Source organism: Cupressus sempervirens, chromosome 10, assembly GCF_028749045.1.
Source record: "Cupressus sempervirens isolate cs-2001-9-10 chromosome 10, ASM2874904v1, whole genome shotgun sequence".
NCBI classification, from domain to species: Eukaryota; Viridiplantae; Streptophyta; class Pinopsida; order Cupressales; family Cupressaceae; genus Cupressus; species Cupressus sempervirens.
The window spans coordinates 738239611-738255793 of NC_143127.1; the positions used below are offsets into that span (position 1 = coordinate 738239611).

At 33.7% G+C, this 16183-nt stretch overlaps 1 pseudogene; it reads right to left on the reverse strand.

Annotated features, from left to right (window-relative positions):
* LOC149535973 (polyadenylate-binding protein 2-like) overlaps nt 1-6007 on the reverse strand; it is a 29349-nt pseudogene extending 23342 nt beyond the window's left edge.
* Nucleotides 6008-16183: the final 10176 nt, after the last annotated feature.

Genomic DNA, 16183 nt, shown 5'->3' on the forward strand with positions numbered 1-16183 from the left:
TTTTATTAATTTCGATTCATAAGGAAATCGAATAACAAAGTTTTCCTTAGAACAGAGCCGAATCAATATACCGTCGGCTGTCACTGTGGCGACCATTGCCGCGGGTACCCTGCTGTCGCAGGTACCCTGCGACCAATGCAGTCGCAGGTACCCTGCGACCAATGCAGTCATGGGTACACTGCGCAGAAGGTACCGCGCGCCCCTTAAATACACGGGTACGGGGTGCGAATTCCGCCCCCACCCAATATGCATTAGTTTTTATGAAATCAAACAATTGCAACGCGATATAACATGTTGCGATTCTGCCATAATAAGGATACAATTATATAAATACATATCATATATATATATATGTATGTATATATATATATAACAAGGTTTATGTATATATATATATATATATATATATATATATATATATATATATATATAATCTCAGATTGTTTATAAAATTACAAGCTTCCATTTTCAGAACCTCTCTATGAACTTGTTCTCTTAAGAATTTCTCTGATGACTAATTCTAATGGGTTTGTCCATGAAATTGCAACCCTAGTCCATATTATTTTCAGATCTAAACATATAGAATCCTTAAATAAAACTTAATTGCCCCAAATTGAAAATGCACAATGAAGACATATGGAAAATATGAAGAAGACAGGGGAAAGCAAGATGCAGAAGTATCATAATGAAATCACAAGAATCTACCCGGATTCTGATGCTAAACTCGCTTATCCTCAGACAACCCACAGAGCAAACTTCCCTTCTTCAAAATTTTCCCGAATCCTCCAATGCCTCAACTATTCTCCGCGCTAACCATACTATCCACGCTATGTCCCCGCTCTCTCTCAAGCTATTAAGGAATGCCCGAATATAAAGAGCTTTCGAATAACCCTAGAATGCTTCTAGAATTAGCTGGAAGATATCGCCAACTAAGCATGGACCTATTTCAAGCCTTTTAGATAAGCCCTAGGGTTGTAGACTCCATGTGCTCAATTGATGCACTAACCCCCGTGTTGTTGACACATGAAAAATAGGAAACTGCATTATTTCCCATGCAAACTTATAACTCCAATAACTTTTAAATTAATTTTCATTTAAATATTTATAACTTCCACTTTAATCTTCATAACTTTTATTTTAATTTTTTTTTTATAACTTTTATTATTAATATTTGTTTATTAATTAATTAATATTTTGTAATTTATTATTTATTTTAATTTCTAATTTACTTTTAATTTAATTCTTTTCTCTCAATTAATTCTCCTTTAATTAATAATCAAAATATCAAAATCATGATATTTAATCTCTCAAATAATTAATTTGTTAATTAAATCTATTTATTAAAACTTAGTTAATAGAAAATTCACCATGGACCTTCATGATAAAATATGAAAACCCATCATGGAACAATTCATACCAAATCAGTCTAAAAGATTAAAAATTACAAAATATGTCATCCGACACATTCAGTGGGTACTCAACTCAGATACTTATCCTAACTCATTGGGACAAATGGTTTTAGGGTTTGGGATTTGGACTTGAGAATTTATCTCCCCTCTCTTATCATTGAGATAGTATGATAGGGTACGCTCATCCTGGCAATTCAGGGAAGTCGATACCCAGTACCTGCAACTTGCAGAAAAGCCATGCATGTACATACAAAATATATAGTGCTAAGCTAAACAGGTAATGGCAGGAAGTGGTGCATCGTGTAGATCCCGACTAAGCAGGTGACTACGACTCCCTTCCTTAACCACATCAGAAACGCCATACAATAAGAAAACACGCACACCATACACATGCAAGTATGGGGTAAGTATCCATAATAAAGCACATAAGATAATCAACCATCTAACTAATCATCAGCAGTAACTGAAAACAATATAGTGATCATCATACATACATGAAATGTGAAGTCTAAATGATCTCATCACATGATAATTGAATCCATAATATAATGTCCGATAGTGTCAAACAATACTACTAATCCATCTACATAAACTAGTCCATCAAAGTCTGATAACAATAGCAATAATATGTCCAGAGAAGATGTGAACGAGGGTAGGCACTACACTTCCTTTGTTCTCCTTTAACTGATTCTACAATGTAACTCAAATCATAATACCTTGGTCACCATGAATGTCCTTTTTTCGCATGTAAAAATCTCCTTCTCTACTCTTCTCTCTCTCTCTCTCTCTCTCTCTCTCTCTCTCTCAGCTTAGAACATTTAGGGTTTTTCCTCCTTAAGAAGACCTAGGTGACTTAGGATTAGGTATGAATCAACAATATTTCTGCTTAAACATTCCCTTTTTTTGATTGGATGCATGTAATACATAGGGATTCACACTTAAGATTCATCCTTACTAACAAAAGATCATAAATCAATCCTTAAGTTAGCTAAAAAATACTTTACATAGTAGTTTGTGCCAATACAAACAACTATGTCAAAATTGTGTTACTTAGCATTTGAATTCCCTGGTGCTTGACACTAACTATGACTTCAATGCTATCACTCAGCATGTAAATGACTAGGCATGCACTGCTTGCTCAACAACTGAATCAATTGACACATACTATCTACTCAAAACTTGAATGACTTGGAAAATGAGTGACTTGGCACTCACTATTTACTTGACATGCTTTAACTTACATATTGTGCTTAGCATATGCTACTTTTTTAGCATGAACTAAGTAAATGACTTAAGTGTATAAACACTCACTTGTCAAAACCAATATGAGATTAACAATTTCCCCTTTGACATGAGTGTCAAAAAAACACTTGGTCATGCATTCGTGATCTTATTCTTACAATCATAACATAGTATTAGCTTCTATACAAAATTAAAAAATATCAAAATTTTGCAATACATGACTTATACCTTAAAATTTCATAACTCCCCCTAAGTTGAATATTTAGTTCATTTTTGTATTTTGTATCAAAATCTTTCTCTTGCCGAGTAGATTTGCATCAACTGATATTCTTTCTCTATGTTTGTCTAAAATGATATTTGCATTTTGTTGTTCTCTTACTCCCCCTTTTTTCTTTGTCTCTTACTCCCCCTTGGGTATAGATATCTTTTTACTCAACTTCATAACTCCCCCTTTGCTCTTACTCCCCCTTTTTGACACTGATGTTAATGGGTTATGCACTAATAGTGTATTTGTCTAAAAAAGATTTATGGACCTCAAGTATAATCTTAAGAGTTGCATCCCAATTATCGCAAGCTACCTCCAAAGACTTTATTTGGATGGCTAGCTCAAAAAAAAGGTGTACTAAGCCATCCAATGTAGAAATATTGGGGTCTTTCTTCATAAGTGTTTATGCATAGCATAGTTCCTTATGTAATATCTCCATGTGAGGAGTCAATGTCAACTAGACGTTGATCAATTTACCCCTAATGCTGGCTTAATCTACTTGTAGTGATGCTAACTGACTTTGGGATTGCAAGAGGTTCCTGAAATGTTTCTCACTTTGAGTTGGAGACTTGGGAAAAGTAGTATTGAATGACTAAATATGGTTCTCCAAACTCAAGATGTGATTCCTTACTTCTTGTGTGAAGAGTGTAGGATTACATAGTTTGGTGTACAAAGAGAAAATATTCTCTAGTACCTTCTTCATGCTTTCTATCTTGGTTGCCAGCTCAACCTATGTCAGTGCAATAACACTTGATATCTTCTCATTTACCCTATTTTGAAACTTCCTTTCAGCCCATTCTAGTAATTTTACATTAGTATCCAGGTCTGTATCACTAACCCTTTCCACTATATTGGTTAATTTTTTAATGATGGACTTGTTTTCATCTGGAGTTGGCAGACTAAATGCATCTAGGAAAATCTCTTTGATGTCAATCAAAGCTTTCTTTTGCCTATGCTCCCTTCTGAGTAGTTCTTGATTTTTCTTCTTTTTTAGGGACTCTTGTAATATACACATCTGCTCAATTGTAATTGTTGCCAAATCCAATTTGGGCAATACAATCTCTTAATCTAGGCTAACATATCCATAATTAATTACCTCTTCTACCTTAGATGAGCTAGGACTCAGCCTTGAGAATTGCAATAGTGTAGCATCTATGCTTGGCCTCTAAAGAGCTTGACTAGAAGGAGTACCAAGTTTTGGTAATGTCACTAGTGGTCGAATAGCTAAGCTCCTTTGGCTTGGGTGTCAAACTTGACTGTTTAGTCTTGTCCTTTTCTTCCTCTATGGTTCTAGTTGCACCCTGATCTTGTGCTAGAGGTGAAGGTGTATCTATCTGACTTGTTTGGCCTTAAGTGCCATCATTTTTTGGTGTTTCTATCTTTTCTTCTCCAACTGTCTCATACTTTTCTTTTTTAGTTTCTAGTACATTCACTAAGACTAGAGTTTCTTACATATGTTTATTAATAGTAAAACTTGCTGTCTCCTTCCTTTGATATACTACTATAGTTTGTGAAGGTTGTACACTTGTGACTTGAGGAGTGATTATAGATGTTTCTTGTGTTTTCACTTCCTCCCTTGCAGTTATTGTTTCTGTCTTTTGAATTTCATCTATACTCACCAGTACAAGGTTGTCACATAGTTTGGCCTGGAGAGTGGACTGGACAAGAATCCTTTTTAAATCATCCTCTCTAATGGGATTGCTATTTTGAGCAATAGTCTTAGAAACATCCTTTACTTTGACAATTTCAGTATTTACACTTATCTCCTGTGGAGGGCTGGCACTTGACATCTGTGTGTCTTATACACTCTATTCTATTTGCTGCTCTTCCTCAGTTGGTGCATGGTTGTCAATATTCATATATGTGCCTCCCTCAACTATGTCTTGTTTAGTATCATCTTCTTCATCCTCTCCTACCTCAATAGGTGTCTGGTCAACTTCTTTAGATGTTGATAGTCCATATGTTATCTTCCACATTTGTTTGGACTTCTGTACAATATCCTCTACATTGTTTTTTAATATGCTAAATGCCCTATATTTTGGTACAAATCTTACAACATACTTCTTAATAGCTTTAGACATTTTAGCCTTACTAAGTTCTGGCATAACTTGAGCAAGGGATGTCTCCCTAATTTTTTTTCAGTGTCTAAGTAATAATGCCATTTTTGCTCAACTTTATCATATAAACTTTTCGATATGGAGCCAAAAAGTTCTAGAGGATTCTTTTTAAATATAGTCATCATGGCATATACTACCTCTTCAACTTGGTTCTTCTCAATCTTCCCAAGATTATTAAACTCAATGTAAAAGAATCCTGATAAATCAACATTATTCCTAATGTTCTCACATAAATTGTCTAAATCTAAAGAGGGATTGTGACTTACCACTTGAAATTGGTTGTTTTCATCTAATTCATTCTTCTCTTCATTAGATTCATCTTGAGCAACATACTTTCTCCTCGGTCTCTTATGTGCTTCAACTTCCTTCTCTTTAGGCTTGGCTACTTCTTTAGCCTTTTGTGCAGTGACTTTAGTGCTAGCCCTTATGGTAGGTGTTGTAGGTTTGGGCTGATTAGGTTTAACAACCTTCTTTGATTTGTTCAATGCTTGAGTATTTTCTTTTCTCTTTTTCTTCTTACTAGTTGTAGGTGCTTCATCGACTTTTTCTTCCTTGACACCTTCTACAATTTCTACTTCATCTTCTTACTAGTCTTCTCCTTGACCTTGTGTCAATGCCAATGGTGCATGAGCTTGTGTTTCCTCTTCTTCATCATCATCTTCCTCTTCTTCTTCTACCTTAGCCCCTTTACCAAATATTTCTTTCAATTTCTTTACCAGTTTGTTCTTTTTCCTGATCAGTAAAGCAATCTTCAATTCCATAGTGATCTTTGATCTGGCTAAGTCATAATTTCCAAATTCTTTGGTTTCCTTATCCACTTCTTCTCCAAGTAATGTTGTGATTTTTTTAGAGACCTCACCAACATTTATTTCATATCTTAATGGCCTTATCCATCTCAGCTTGGGAATCGCTGCTTGTACATATGTGAAATTAGTATCAACTAGGAAGCAAATGTCATCAGAATATTTCTCCATTAGTGAAATTGGTATCCTTAATCTTTTTCTTCCTAGATTGTTTGAAACCTTCAAAATAACTTGACATGACAGGTTCAAAGTTATCACCTAGCTACTCAATAAATTCACTTATCTATGTAAGGAAACTCAGGTGCGAAAATAACTTCCTACACTAATCCCTTAAGGAAAATATTGTGCAAATTCCTATTAAATCCTTACAATTTCTGATTTGATATTATGTAAACAAGAATATTGTAGTCAACCATGAATACAAAAAATAGATAGAGAAAGAAAACACATAAACACAAAGATATGTTGGTGGCAAAAAAACCTTTTGGTAAAATAACTCCACCCCTCCAAAACTTGCACAATGTATTATATTCAACACAAAAGGTTACAACACACTTGCACTGCAAGTTCTTTTAGGGCACAAAAGACCAATTTAGTAGCAACATTCCATACCAACAATACACTTTTTTCTCTCACCAATCTACAACCCTAAATATTCTTATATCACGTGCTTTCCTTTTTAAGGAAACTTCCAAGGAACAACCATATTAGGGTTTTACCATTCTCTAAACCCCACGTGTGAGATGGAGACTCAAGTGTATGATACTCAATGATCAATAACCACATGTATTCACATTTTCACCCATCATCAAATCTTCCATAAATAGCTCTTATGCATCATAGGAATCTTTCATAATTGTTTCAGCCATGATCTCCTTACACACAATTCAAGATGCCAACACATACAAGTGGAGTGACACATCAACATGCCAACTAGACATGTACACTCACACTTAATTACATTTTTTTCAAAAAATATATTTACAAAACATATAATAAGAATAGGAATTATCCAAGGTTGAGACACCTTATTCCTAACAATTTGAATTGCAATAGGCCTATTCACCTTCCATGCAACCTTACAAAATGTAGGAAATGTATTCTACACATAAAAGAAAATACATACAAGAATAGATCATAATTTACACTTTGCACTTTTGGTCTTCCTTATAGCTCCCAAATTCTCAATCAATTGTTGCAACAACAACTCAGCAAGATCATAAGTATGATCCTTCTTCATAATTTTGTAACCCATATCAACTGCAATGCATGGTACACTATTTAATATGCTAGATTGATAAAACTTGTATGCTATGACCATCACGGAAAAAGCTATCAGGGGATCTATGATAGATCAATTGTCATTCCTCTTTTATTCTACACAACCCCTATTTTCTTTCTAATTATTTCCTTTGATTCACTTCTCATGGTCTTTAGCTGATCTAGGGTTGGATACCATGCTACTCTATGAACAATCTTCTTAGTGATTTTTACTAGTCCATTCTCTAACCATATAGAGTTGTCATGAATTCTACTCAAAACAATTTTTATCCACTCTATCTTGAATACATTGGGGAAATCTAGGGTATGAGTTAATCTTTTCTTCTCGACAATCTTAAACTCTTCCTTCAACACTCAATTTTCACATAGTTTTCCATATATTTCCCTGATTTCCATATCTCCTATGCTTCCAATTTTTCATGTGTTATAATTCCTAACATCTTGAATCATCAAGACTTGTGGTGGTATCATGGATAACGCACCGGAGGGATCCTATTTGTAAGCTATATCTGGGATAGCCTTAAAAGTAGGTTGTTTGATTTCATTACTTATCAATTGAACATTTAAAACCTCTTTTCCTTCTACATCTTTTCTGCTAAAGAACTAAACGCCATTACATGAAACTAGGGTTTGCAAAATTTAAAACTGCGCAGCTCGACACATGATAAATACCTTGTGAATCCTACTGAAATGATGTCGAACAACCTTTTAAAGCTCCTACAAATGCTCAAATCAAATTCTCCAGATCACCTTTAACTCTTCATACTCTTCTTTAAATTCAAATGATGTCAAATAAATATAAATCAACCAAATAGCCCTTAAAACACTGCATTTAATGCTAAGTGGTTACACAAGTGTAGGCTTAGCTTCAATTGAATGTTTGGCTCACTTGGCATCCATGCGTTTTAACATATGCTCAGTAACCACTATGAGCTCAGCCATAACTAACAAATTTTTTTATAAGCTTGACATCCACTAACATTTCACTCGACAACCATATGAAACTTTTCATGCTCGACAGTAACATGATAATTGACAAAACTTAAAGATTTATTCTTGATTCCTAACAACACTTTGCATATTTATTTATGCATATGTAATCTTTTCAAAACTAAGTCCTTGGAACTAATGTATGGTATATCTTTTAAATATTAGTCCCACATATCTCTTGATTGTTGAGATAATGGGTGTTGCACACATTGAATAATATTGTTATATTTTATTATTTTATTTTATTATGTAATGTTGTGCCTAGATGGACGTGCAACATGTAAAGATTCCCATGGAATATTCTTGATGAGTTATATTGTAACATTGTGATAATATTTTATGTAATTATTTAATATTGGAGAAAAGAATTAAATGCCCAATATTAAATGTGGGGTCAGTGGGTTAGCTAGCACATGGTTTATGTAATACCACTTAGTGGTTTTGTGGGACTTGCTACTATATAAGCAGCCACAAGGGTAGTTGTTGTAGAGAGAGTAAGAGTGAGAAAGGCAAGAGTCGAGCAGGACAAGGCTTGAGAGGTTAGCCAAGGGAGCATTTGTGAAGGTTGGAAGCATGGCATGGGATGTGTGGATTCATGCTTGTTCACATGGATTGCTTGGTGGTGGCTATGGCTTTGAAGGCTTCCATGGTTGTATTGCAATGGTATTTTTTGCTGAATAATACATGGTGATGGATGCTTTTGGAGGCTGAGTTTTTGCCTCAATAAGGGTTTCCCAGGGTATATCTTGTGTCACAATTTTGTGGGTATGTTGTCTATTCTCTTGCATGTGGATTTAATTCTATATTTATTTCAGATCTATTATGGGTTATGTGGAAATGGTTATATTCTTTCTTGCCAAGTTTCCTTACATTGATTGCTTAATTTGATGCGCTGTGATCACTTGATCCATTAGGTGAAGTGATACCATCTACACTTGATGTGTTGCAATCTTCCTTTCTCTTCCATATCTTGTTCATCTCATCTCTGGCATTTTCAATATCTACCTTTCCTTTGCCTTTGTTGAACTCACAACTTGATGCTTTTGACCTTGTTGGATGATATCTACTTATGTGATCAGTCTTCAAATAGCTAAAACATGTGGTTTGACTTAAACTCCTTTTGTAACCACTTCTGAAATGTGTTCTAATACAATTCTCAAAAATATATCCATACTCTTGATAGTAGTGACAACTATACCTTGTATTATAATCCCAATTATAAAAGTTGCCATTGTTCTTTACCTTTGTCTGCTTGTTTGATGACCACTTATGTTTAGATCTGCATTCAAAAGCTCTATGTCCATACTTCTGATAGTTATAACAATATCCTCCAAATCTTTGAGTGTGAATGGCCTTGGTTCTACATTCATGTGTTTGATGACCTTGTTTGTTGCACTTATGGTAGTGACCCATGTTCTTCTATTTAACATTCTAATTTATAGTCTTGCTCTTGCAAACATTAGTAGTATATCTTGTCTTACCACAATTATGACAAGTAGGTTTGGAGTTTTTACCTTTGTTACTTCTTTTTTCAACACTTTTGGATGATTCTCCTTCTTCAGTACTAGTGTATCCCAATCCAAATGTATCATTGTTAGATCTAGGGGATCTCATCAATTGTTCAAATTACTTGATGGCTTCACTAGGTTTATTGAAACTTTTAGCATACTCCTTTTCCCTTTTTAGATCATTGTTCAACTGTACATTCTACAACTTCATTGTTGTGATCTCAATGTCTTTACTATTTATTTCATGATTAGAAAGCATGACTTGATTCATTATTTCCAATTGCATGTGAGAAATCCTATTTATTTCTAATGATTTCTCCTCTAGTTTTCTATTAAAACTCTTGTCATCTTCAATCATGACTTTTTCTTCCATAGCTTTCTTTTTTGGTTCAGTCACCTCACATAGTAATATGGCTTGTGATTCTTGCTTTATCTTAAGATTTTTGATATCTTCATCTATAGGTCTATTGTTTTCCATTAGGTTTGCAACTGCTACATCAAATTCATTTGAGTTTCCATTTGCAAATAGTTTAGTAGTGTCCAACTCTTGGTATTGTGTGTCATTCTCCTCAATAGCAATTTCCTTCCTTCTTCTCAATGATTTCTTTAGATCTTCTCTTACTTCATTCAACTAATGTAGAATGAGTTATATTTCAATCTCCTAGTTCTCAATCATATTTTCCAACTTGTAGACTTCCATTTCCAAGATCTTCTCTCAAAGCTACAAATCTTTACTTTCAAAGAACCATGCTCTGATACCAATTATTGGAATTACAATAGGAGAGGTAAAATCTGGGGGGGGTATGAATTAGTGCTTCAAACTTTTATCCATAAAAACATTCACCATACATTCATCTCACAATTTAACAAGTAAACTGAAATACCATATAAATCATATACATCTAAAGTATGTAAACAAGTAAGCATTCACACATGTATGACACAAGATATGATTACCCAGAAACCCTCCAATGAGAAGGTAAAACTAGGGTGGGGATGACACTCACAAATATTCACTACTGTAGTAATAAAGTGTATCTAATGAAGGTTACAATGTTTTATCATGAAACATGATCTACCCTATAAAATGTCTGCCCTGTTAAAGATTACGAAGACTGTTAGGTCTTACACTGTTAAAGGATTTCAACACCTTGTCAAAAGTGTTTCTGATTAAAGGACTTCAACTCACAATTAAGTAATCACCTTATTAGAGGATTTAAATACAACATATTAGGACTACTCTGTTAAGAGATTTAACTAATTCACCTATTAGAATGTCTCAGCAATGATCTTGTGATTAGCACTCTATTCCTTGATGTCAGATCACCTCTATATTGATGTGTACTAAGTGATCCTTTATGATCATATGTCTCTCTATTGTCCACTGTTTCCTTCCTCTGTTCTCCTTTAATTGATTCTACAATGTAACTCAAATCATAATACCTTGGTCACCATGAATGTCCTATTTTCTCATGCAAAACTCTCTTTCTCTTCTCTCTCTCTCTCTCTCTCTCTCTGCTTATAAAATTTAGGGTTTGTCCTCCTTAAGAAGACCTAGGTGACTTAGGATTAGGTATGAATCAACAGTTGTGATTCACCCATATTGCTACTTAAACATTCACTTTTTTTGATTGGATGCATGTAATACATAGGGATTCATACTTAAGATTTGTGCTTATCAACAAAGGATCATAAGTCAATCCTTAAGTTGGCTAAAAAAATGTTTACATAGTAGTTTGTGCCAATACAAACAACTATGTCAAAACTATGTTACTCGACATTTGAATGCCTCAGTGCTCGAAACTAACTGTGACTTTAATGCTGTCACTTAGTATCTGGATGACTCAACATGCACTGCTTTCTTGGCAACTGAATAACTTGACGCATAATATCTACTTGGCACTTGAATGACTTGGCACATGAGTGACTCAACACATGAGTGACTCGACACTCACTGTTTGCTCGACATGCTCTAACTTACATTTTGTGCTCAACATATGTTACTTGTTCAATATGAACTAAGTAAATGACTTAAGTGTATAGACACTCACTTTTCAAAATCAATATGAGATTAAAAATCTCTCCCTTTGACATGACTGTCAAAAAAACACTTAGAAATACATTAATGATCTTATTCTTACCAGCATAACATAGATATTTATTCAACTTCTATAGAAAATTTCAAACTATCAAAATTTTGCAATACATGACTTATACCTCAAAATTTCATAACTCCCTTTGAGTTGAATATTTAGTTTAGTTCTGTATTCTATATCAAAATCTTTCTCCTGCTGAGTAGATTTGCATCAACTGATATTCTTTCTCTATATCTGTTTAAACTGATATTTGCATTTTTTTGTTCTCTTACTCCCCCTTTGTTCTTTGCCTCTTACTCCCCCTTGGGTATAGATATCTTTTTTCTCTGCTTGCTTGCTCTACTTCATAACCCCCCCTTTGTTCTTACTCCCCCTTATTGACACTGATGTCAATGGGTTATACAATAATAGTGTATTTGTCCAAAAAATATTTATGGAACTCAAGTATAATCTTAAGAGCTGCATCCCAATTATCACAAGCTACCTCCAAAGACTTGATTTGGATGGCTAGCTTGGTAGCAAGGTGTACTAAGCTGTCTAATGTAGAAATATTGGGGTCTTTCTTCATAAGTGTTTCTGCATAACCTAGTTCCTTATGTAATATCTCCATGTAAGGAGTCAATGTTGCCTGGATGCTGATCAGTTTAGCCCTTATGTTGGCTTCATCTGCTTGTTAGCTAATGTAAGATGATAAACCACTTCAAAATATTAAACCATATAATTCTATTACTTATGAATATTGGAATAAACAATTGAGAATCCAAATGAGTAATAAATAGATAAGAAATAAATTAAGAAAAATAATAATTAATCCACACATTTATTGATATAAATCTTAAAGGAAAATGAAATAAGTTTGTAATATTGGTCTAAGATCCCAAAATGGTGAATAAAATATCCCAAGCCATTTAACAAAGTGTCATGTAGTAGTATGAGAAATATAAGGTCTAGGGGCCATGAATGAGTTGTGAAAACTAAAACTAACCTAATCCATTAATAAATAAACTTGAGAGAAAGAGAAGAAAGAAAGTACAAATGACTAATTATCTAGTCACTTATTTAGTCATTTATTTGGTAGTTTATTCATTTACTTGTACTTAGGTGACTAATTATAAATTACTAAGTATGCGATCACTTATTTAGTCATTTATTTGGTAGTTTAATTAGTCACTTCTATTGAGTTGATCTTGTGATTTTACTCGGTGACCAAATTGGTCAATTATTTAGTAACCTATACTTGTATATTAAAAAGAAATAGTGGGCTATGATCAGTTTTAGTCACATGACTAAAAGTTTTAGTAGTGTGAATAAATGTTTTAGTCACATAGTCACATATTTGCCAAACTATACTAGTCTGAATAGGATTTGAGAAGTTACTCATAATAATAGCACCTAGAAGAAATGTTGAGTTATGAAAAGGAAGTTACAATGGACATTTGATTAGTCAAACTTTGATGAGACAAAGTAATTGTTTATATCATGGATGTAAAGCTTAATCAAGCAATAAAGTAAAATATCAAGGAATTTTGAGTGATGCTAGTGTCAACCAAGCCACAGTAAGTGTTGAGAAAATCTAGTGTTGACCGAGCACCAGTATTGACCAATCAAGCTAGTTGATGCTGAGCCAAGGAGCTAATATCATATCCCAATTGTTTGGCTTATCTCCAATTGAACATCTCAAAAAATTACCCAAGCTTATATTCACAACCTTAGTCTATCCACCTATTTACAGATGGAATTTAGAACTAAACTTCAACTTAATACACATCTTCTTCCACAAAGTCCTCCAAAAATAACCAAAAAACTTGTTATGTGTGTTAGAGATAATACTTCTTGTTAATCCATGTAATCTAACAACCTCCTTGAAGAAAATCTCTACAAAATGCACTACATCAGATGTCTTTTTATATGATATGAAATGTGACATATTAGAAATCCTATTCACAACAACAAATATGGAATCATACCCCCTTGTTGACCTAGAAATCCAAGAAAAAAATCCATGCTGATGTTACTCCAAGGTTTCTTAGGAACATAAGGAGGTGTATACAATTGAGTATTTTGACTTGCTCCTTTTACAACTTGACAAATTCCACAACTCCTTACAAAATTTTGAACATCCTTATACACCTATGGCCAATAATACTCATCCTTAAGAAAACTCAATTTCTTATAAATACCAAAGTGTCCAACCAATCCACCACAATGCTTTACCTTAATCAAATTGATTCTTATAGAACTTCTTGGTATACACAACTGGATTCCTTTAGACAACATATATTCATCATACTTACTTGATTGAATTGATATATTTGATACTCTACACTCTCTCCACACCTCAAAAAAATTAGGGTTAGTGTCATACAACTCCTTCATCTCATCAACACCAAGAACTTCAACATTTATCTCAGTCCACTTTTATGGTTGATCACAAATGTGAAACTCTACAAGTACTCAACCCACTTCATATGTCTTTGATTCAATTTATGTTGACTTCCCAAATACTGTAAAGCTTTATAATCAATATACAACAAAAACTCCTTAGGAATCAAATACTGCCTCCACTTCTTCAAGGCTTGAACAATAACGCAAAAATCTTAATCATACACATAATACTTCTTTTTAGCATGATTCAACTTTTAACTAAAGAAAGCAATAGGTTTACCTTCTTGACTCAACACAACTCCTATTGTACTGCCGCTTGCATCATACTCAACTTGGAATACCTTATTGATATCGGGTAAAGCCAATACAAGTAACTCAACAACCTTTTGTTTCAAAGTATCAAAACTCCTATCAACTTCATATGTCCACTTGAAATAATTTTTATCTCCTCTCATAGTCTTAGTCGTAGCATTATAAACAAAACTATAATTCGTTATAAACTTTCTATAGAAACTAGCCAAACCATGAAATAATCTTACCTCCCCCACATTCTCAGGCATAGGCCACTCTAGAATTGCTTTAACCTTCTCTGGATCCATTCTCAAACCATCTACTCAAATCAAAAATCCCAAATACACAATCTTCTCTTGCATAATTGACCATTTCTTCAAATTAATCAACAAGTTCTCCTCTTTTAGCCTTTGCAACACTTTCTTAATAGGCTCAAGATGTTCTTCCTTAGTTTTACTGAATATCAAAATATCATCCAAGTGCATAATTAAAAACTTACCCAAAAATCTTTTTAGGACCTTATTCATCAATCTTATGCATGTACTTAGTGCATTAGTCAAACTAAAATGCATTACCAATCATTCATACAAACCATCCTTTGTTTCAAAAGGAGTCTTCCATTCATCACCATCTCTGATGATAACCATTCTTTAAATAAATATTGGTAAAATATTTTTCTCTACTTAAACAATCCATTATATCATCCATCCTCAGTATAGGAAACCTATACTTTACTGTTACCTTGTTAATAGCTCTAAAATCAATGTACATTCTCCATTCTATATTTTTCTTAGATGCTAATACAACAGATACAACACATGGACTCAAGCTTTCTCTGATCAAACCTTTCGCCAACAACTCTTGCACTTGTCTATTAAGCTCTTCATTCTCAGTAGGTGTCAATCTATATGGTTCTTTATTCGACAAAATAACTCCACAAATAAAATTCAAACAATGGCTTATACTCCTTATTGGTGGTAAACTGTTAGGGATATCTTCTACAATAATCTCCTTGTACCCATTTAGTAAGTTTTGAATTTTTTTGGCACTTCGCTAACATTGTCAACTTCTGTTGTTACTTGACCTCTACTATCTGTCACTCAACCTTTACTATTTTTTGTCACTCAACCATTACTATTACAACTCATTCCTCTAGGGATCATAACTAAACAGACCTAGTTCTTCTTGACCTCCTAAAATTGTTTCCCATTGACAATACAAACTCTAATAGTGGTACAACTTACCTCATCTAGGACTTCAATCAAAGGCAACAACATTTTATTTACTCCATTCACCCAAAGAGTACATTTATTTAGTCTACCATCATGCACAACATGTTTATCATAATGCCAAGGTCCACCCAACATAATATGATAACAATCCATAGGCATAATATCACACAAAACTTCATAAAGTTAGTTTCCAATCTTGAATTTCACAAAACATTGCTCATTTACCAACAATTTATGCTCATCCTTTATCCTTGAAACATGATAGGGTTTAGAGTGTCTCAACCTCTACAACTAGAACTTTGTAACTAGCTCCTATGATGCCAAATTTTTTGAACTTCCATTATCAATGACTACTTTGCAATATTTTCCTACCATTTTACACCTAGTCTTAAAAATACTTCTCCTCAAGATAGGTTCTTCATCAATTCTTTCACTATACAAAGTTCTCCTTACCATCAAGTTTTCTCTAGCCTCAAGTCTAGTTGGTGAACCCTCAAGATCCTATTGAATCACAACAAATTTGTTACCATTTTCAATCTCACAAGAGTATCTACACTTAAAAGA